The 7,388-nt window shown below is 43.2% G+C and overlaps 1 pseudogene; it reads right to left on the bottom strand.

The window, feature by feature from the left end:
• Positions 1–284: 284 nt before the first annotated feature.
• The window catches only part of LOC139071633 (uncharacterized), a 28,752-nt pseudogene continuing 21,648 nt past the window's right edge, over positions 285–7,388 (bottom strand).

Below are 7,388 nucleotides of genomic sequence, written 5' to 3' on the forward strand. Positions count from 1 at the left end.
AAAAAGGTCTGTGTTTCGTTTCCTTTGGCTGACTTTTATGCTAAGCCCGATTGGTAGAAAAAGAAGAATAAAAAAAAAATCTATAATGCCTCTCAAGATAAAATCCACAAGGTGCTTCACAAAAACAAAAACGTAAAAATATAAAAAAGAATTTAGAAAATGGTTAAAAATATATTTGAAATGAGCAAAAAATAGACAATTGTGATTAAAAAATGTTAAGAAAGAGAGAGAGTGAATTGGAAAGAGGGAAATCAGTGGATCCTGAGGAAGGTGGAATAGGTGGGGAGAGCAGAATAAAGAGAGAGTGGTGAAGAAGGTCATACAAAAGTCAGCCTGAACAGGTGAGTCTTCAGCTGCTTTTTAAAGGAGTCCACTGAGTCCACTGATCTCAGGCTCAGGGGGAGAGAGGTCCAAAGTCTGGGGGCCACAGCAGCAAATGATCTGTCACCTTTGACCTTTAGCCTGGTGCTGCACAACCAGTAGGCTTTGATCACTGGACCTCAGGGACCTGCTGGGGGTGTAGGGACTCAGAAGATCACCAATGTAAGATGGTGCTTGTCCATGTAAGGCCCTATAGACCAGAACCAGGATCTTGAAATGAACCCTGAAGTTGACTGGCAGCCAGTGAAGCTGGAGGAGAAGCGGGGTGATGTGGGTGTGTTTGGAGGACTTGGTCAGAAGCCGAGCACAGGCATTCTGAACCACCTGTAGATGGTTCAGGGAGGTTCTGCTCAGACACGTGAAAAGAGAGTTACAGTAGTCTAAAGCCTGGTTTATGCTTCTCCGTCAGCTCCGCAAGGGAGAGACACGCACGGATTGACGGAAGCGTTTTGCTCTTTTACTTCTCCGTCTTCTGGAGAGTGTTGCAAAGCAATTGCCTGGCAGGACCACGGAGGGCGTAGCGCTGTTCTGTGGTATCCTGTCATGTATCGGTCCAAGATCGTGTGTTTATATTGTGTTTTTTGTGTATATAAGAGACTTTTTAACATGGACATATTTGTCTTTCATTCTCCCACCACTTCATGCGCTCCCCACCTCTAAACACACGTTTCCTGTCATTTCCGTCCACAAATAAAATGCTTGCTGCGTATCTTTTCACTCCTCCAGTCACAGGAGGATGAAACGTTCATATTTTTAGAGTTTTTTCGCGAGGTATTCTTCAAGCTTCTCCGTGTCTGCCGCTAGTTAAACTCGGCTCTCTTTGCAATGGCGGCGCTGTAAACAACGGCGGCATCCTGACCAATCACAAGCTTGCGTAATCCGTTACGTTCGACGGATGTTTAAAAAAGTGGGCTCGACTCCGTACGTACTTGCGTGCCTGCCGGAGCCCTACGCAAGGACGGATAATGGCGTTGCGTGTCTCCGCACTGACGCAGACGGAGAAGCATAAATCAGGCTTAAGCGTGAGGAGATGAAGGTGTGGAGAACTGCCTCAAGTTCAGAGCGAGACAGAATGGGACTCAGCTTAGCAATGTTCCTGAGATGGAAGAAGGAAGAGCGAACAAGAGAACTGACATGAGAATCCAGGGTGAGAGCTGGGTCAAAGGTCACACCAAGATTCCTGACAGAAGGTTTGGTGTGGGAAGCAAGCTGACCAAGAGAGTCTCTGACTTTGGGAACCAGCTTGTCTGGGGCACAGATGAGGATCTCAGTCTTATCTTCATTCAGCTGAAGAAAGTTCCCACCATCCAGGTTTTGATAGAGTCTAAGCAGGTGTGTAACAGCTGCAGCTTAGACATCTCATGGGGCTTAAAGGAGATGTACAGTTGGACGTCATCTGCATAACAATGGTAGGAGATTCCTTTGAAGGAGCTCAGGATGTGCTGAAGAGGAAGCAGATAGAGGAGGAAGAGTAGAGGCCCCAGCACAGAACCTTGTGGGACACCATGGGTAAGAGAGGTGGTGGAGGACCTAAACTTGGAGACGGCCACAGAAAAGGAGCGCTCAGAGAGATAAGAGGAGAACCACTCCAGAGCAGATCCTGATAGGCCTGCCCAGTCTCTCAGCCTCTCCAGTAGCAGGTGATGGTCAACAGTGTCAAAGGCTGCAGTCAGGTCCAGCAGGACCAGAACAGAACAGTCCCCTGCATCACTGTGAGTCAGAAGGTCATTAGAGACCCTAAGAAGAGCTGTTTCAGTAGAATGAGCTCTACGAAAACCTGACTGGAAGCTATCATAGATGTTATGTTCATCAAGAGCAGCTGTGAGTTGTTTAGCCACAACCTTTTCCAAGATCTTGGAGATGAACGGAAGTTTAGAGGTGGGTCTGAAGCTGCTATGGAGAGAGGCGTCAAGACTCTGTTTTTTAAGAAGCGGGTGGATGACAGCGTTCTGAAAGTAAGCAGGGACCTGACCAGAAACCAGAGAAGCATTAATTATAGAGAGCACGCTGGGACCGATGGACTGAAAAGCACTTTTAAACAAAGATGAGGGTAAGATGTGGAGGGGGCATGCAGAGGTCTTGATAGTGAATTCAGATTATAAAATTTTAAGGCGTGTTTTATTTCGAGCCAAATTCACGGTAACTATTAGGACTTCTCCTCATTTCTCTGCTGCCACCAACTCTCATTTGCATGTGTAACTGGGTCACCTTAGTTCCCGGAAGTAATTCTGTCGTACGTGTCATGCCGCTGACGCAGGAGAGGCCAGGTGTGTAATTAGAGGGCTGCTATAATTAGGGCAGCTGGGGTCTAGCCGCAAAAGCCGAATGCCTCGCTTTGGGTGCAGACGTGGGTGCAGCTAAGTGGTGAGTGACCTGGCTTTGCTTTAGTTTAGTTAAATAAAGGTTGTATTGTTAGTCGGTTTCTTTTTATGAAGTGTGAGCAGGACTGAGGGGTGAACAACCGGGAATTTACATTGGCAAGCGGTCGGCCGATGAGGTATTGGTTTAGAACATTCATAGCTTTCTTGTGATTCGTTAGAATAGGTTTAACAATGCGTGTTTGTTCACAGATCTTAGCCTGCTACTGTTTTTTCCCGTTCTTTTTATTAAACCTTTTCCGGTTCTATTTTATCATTAGTCGTCTTCTCTAGAGGGGGAAGGAAGGAACACTTTTGTGAGACTCGTGGTTAACATTGAGGACAGTGCTGTCTCTGGGAGGGTAGTAGTTTCTTTTAGAGTATCCGCTGTAGGGGTTTGTCGGGGGTTTTACTCATTTCTGGGGGGGGGGGGGGGGGGGTGTATGAGCTTTAGTTAAAGGGAGCACTGTTGGGTATTTTTATAAATGTACCTTTTTGAGACCTAAAAGATGCCCATTACACATCATGAATCTCTGTGTTGGCTGTTCATAAAAAGGTTGAGCAAGGATGTTAATTGAGAAACCCCTGTACCTCTGTAACTTGAGAAGGTCCGCCTTCTCCCCCATCCATTTGGTGAATAAAGCCCCTGAAGAACTGGGAGCACAGGGGAGTGACGTGGGGAAGCCTCGGAGGAGGTTTCTCTGCGTTAACTCTCCATGTTCTGGAGACTCAGGGTAAAATGTCTTCCTTGTTGTCATGTGTGTTATTACAGGTTCCAGGGTTATGGAGGTTAAATATTACCTAACATTCTAGTCTCCTGATGGAGACCACGGGTATGCAGAGCTGGTGAGGTAAAGGCTGAGGCTGGAGCAGAGTGGGGGCTGGTTGAGCCACACACATGGACATGGGGGCTGGTTGAGTCATGCACATGGACATTACAAATAATCAATTTACTCTCTCTCTCTATCAAAGGGTGTGTCGTCCTTTAAGGTAATATGGGATAAAATCAAATTACCTAACAAGCACTGGGTGTTTTGACTTTATAGTATTGTCTTTTGTGTCGGTTCCCTACAGCGGCCTTGTGCTTTTAAATAGTAGTTGGATGGCGTTGTGTGTGTAGTCCCAGGGCCAGCATTGTCGTTGCTCCTCCCTCCTCTCGTGTTTAGAGTTTTAGTCAATCTTTTTAATCCCGACCTGGGTTGTTTTTAGTAAATCTTATCTGTGTTGTGTCTTATAAATAAAATTGTTAAACTTGTGAACAAGCCTCTGCTGTTTCCATCAAGGGTTATTATCACCTACGGTTTTACGATCTAAGTATCCAATCCTCTTGGTCAGTGGTTCCCAAACTTATTTAGCCGCGCACCCATGTCGACGCACCCCCCCCCCACATCAGGGCATGGCTATACATATATACATATATATATATATATATATCAGACGTCAAGCTAAACAGACAGGGTTAAAAAAATATGATCAACCTTTTTCCCCATCACTTTCATTTTTTAAATAGTAATTAATAAACATTCAATACCATTACAATTTCATTTTATTTAATTTTAAATAAATATTTAGAGTGCCCAGGTAGCACATAAACAATGCAATTTAATGGGTTTTTTTTAAGTAGGAACGTTTCTCCTTCCTTCTGCTCTGCGTAAACCTGAGCTGGTCAGCTACTTGTGCGTAATCAAATGTCTATAGAGGAAAAGGGAAAAGCTATAGCCATGAGGTTTTTTTTTAAATCTTTTGTTTTCATTTATTGACATTAAAAAAAAATACAGTTAGAACTAAATTGCTGCAAGCCAAAATGAAAAAGGGGACAGAAAGAAGAAAAACTTATGTTGTCTGCCCCTTTTAACTAAAATAGCATTAATATAAATGAAATAATCATATGATTCTTAAAGAAATTGAACAATATAGTTCCTGGACTTGTTGGCCGACAAAATCTCAACTCATGAATTTGAGAAAAAAATAGAAAAAGAAAACAATTTACACAGAAAGAAGCATTAAGTTATAGATCTATATACATACATATATACACATACAAGCACCTACTAGGTTATTATTTTTTTCCTTTCATCCCCCCCCCACCCCCCTCCCCTCACACATTTATGTAATGGATCTATATAAGTTAATCGTTTTATTTTTTATCTCTTTTTTGAAAGTCAATATTGTTTTTGCATTCTTGAGTTCAGTATTCAATTTATTCCACAATTTAACTTCATGTATGGAGACACAATGTTCCTTTACGAGTATCCGATGTCTAGGTATGTTAAATAATTCATGTCCCTTTAAATCATATTTGCTATGTCTTTTTGAAAATCGTTTAATTAATCCTGCAGGTACGTTCCTTTTGTTTGCATTATACATAAATTTGAAAATATTGTAGTCCACCAGATCATAGAATTTTAGTGTTTTTAATTTAATAAATAATGGATTGGATGGATCTCTGTAGTTGCTGCTAGTGATTATTCTTATTGCTTTTTTCTGTAAGATGTAAATGGAATTTGTGTAAGTTTTATATGTTGTTCCCCAGATTTCAATGCAGTAGTTCAGGTTCACTTTGCCTCAGACTGACTTATCGCTGTTTTATGGTGTGGCTGAATCTGCGATCCGCTGCCACGCGGACTGGAACAACAAATGCTGCAGTAACATGAGTTCAGGTTCGGAGTCACTGGCTGGAGCGGACCCGACTTTAATACGTCATCCCAAAATAGAAGCTAATATCTTAATTTGGCCTTGAATTAAAATTTTGTTATAAAATCTCTTAAGTTTTTATCACAGAGGAGGCAGCGCTCATTTCTCTCTTCAGTCTGACGGCGTGCCGGAGTTTGCGCAGCATGCGCTTATTGAATCTCTGCGTGTGTGTGTGTGTGTTTCCCGCATCAAACACTGGTCTAATCAACCAGACCAGTAACACATTAATGTTACAATTAAACAGTTTCACTTCATGTAGGCTAGGAACATTCCACCTGCCATGGCCCGACCGCTTCTGCTCCACTTAAACTTTGTGCGTGATCAAATGTCTCTACAGGTGCTTTCTGAGCTGAAGAGGCTATTCTGCCTCAGACTGGATGCGTCATGCGTCTCCATATTAGACGGGAACAAGCGCTGTTCAGCCAAAGTTCAATCAGAGAACATTTTTCCAAGTGACACATCCCTCAGAGAGACCGAGTTTCCAGACCGCTTCAATGGGAGGAAATCTTATCGCATGCGTCGTGGTTCTGCGCTGCGCTCCCCTCTAGATCTTCAGCTCACTGTCCACCGTGGGCGCTCCGAGCCGCGCTGAGCACAGTGTCCAGTATAAACCTTTGACGTTCTGATGGGAATCATTTCTTGATTGATTTAGTTACCTCCGCGATGTGCATAATGATTAAAATGTCAGCTCATCTGTGTGTGCATCAGTGTGCGTGTCACAATCTGCCCTGCCCTCCTGACTGTGTCTCTCCTGCCCTGATTAGTCCCGTATTGTTCTCACCTGTCCCTCGTTAACCTACTCATGTTTTCCTAATTAGCCTTGTGTATTTATACCGCCTGTTTTGCTCCTGTCCTTTGTCGGATCATTGTATGTGCATGTCTCGTTTTGTCCTGTCGCCCACGTTGCTATTAAATCCATTTTATTTCATCCGTGCCTGCTCTTCTGCTTCCTGGAACCCTCCACCACACTTGGTCCGCCATCTCCACCCTCACAACATGACAGTGCGTTGGGGTAATTCTTTCAAAACAACCAACATCCTTGAGTTTATCCGTCAAAATAAACAGTCAAATGTAAATATCTGTAATCTGCCATTTAACTGTCTTGCCTTCTTGTGAAGATTGTTGCAAAGAGAAAAAACTAAACTTGATTAACCCCAGAGCCACGCACACTGCGCTGTACTGACTGTAAATGAGGGGGAAACAATTTTATTGGATCCTTTTCTTTTCAACATGGTTTAAAGTAAACTTTCATTCAGTACAAACTTTAGTCGCACCAATCTAATGACACAGAGCCTGGATTTGTATTCTGAACAGTTTAAACATGTTTAAAACGGAGACATGTGCGACGCGTCTAAAATTCGCACCTGCTCCGCTATTATGGAAATTAAACTAACAAGATGAATAACATCAAATTATTTTAGGCACAGACAACATCCCCCACACTTTTGAAAATCTTGCAATGCCCCTGGTGCTAATATAATAATATAATAATGCTAAAATGCTCAGATGGGAATCATTTCTTGATTTATTTTGTTACATCCACAATGTTCTGTGTGTGAGGTTTACAATGTCAGAACACCTGCATGAGACAGGTGTTAATTACAATCTGCCAGAATGACTCACCACCTTCAGATTCCTCCAACATCGTTAAAAATGATCAAATACGGAACATATCGGCGTGCGCAGGCCAGAGTGCTGAAGCTCGGCGCATTGTTATTATGAAGCTAGGGCGCATGTGGAGGACACACACACACACACACACACACACACACACACACACACACACACACACACACGTGCTCGTGCAAAATATACTTGTTTTCAATTACATTTATTGGGCCCACTTACTTTTTCTTAGGCCCACCCACAAATGAGTTTCTGGCTACGCTAATGGTGACATATGACAGACTTCTCTGAGCTCCGCAGCCATTACACTTTTCACCTCGCCCCCCCCCC

This window comes from Nothobranchius furzeri, chromosome 9, assembly GCF_043380555.1.
Source record: "Nothobranchius furzeri strain GRZ-AD chromosome 9, NfurGRZ-RIMD1, whole genome shotgun sequence".
In the NCBI taxonomy this organism is placed as follows: domain Eukaryota; kingdom Metazoa; phylum Chordata; class Actinopteri; order Cyprinodontiformes; family Nothobranchiidae; genus Nothobranchius; species Nothobranchius furzeri.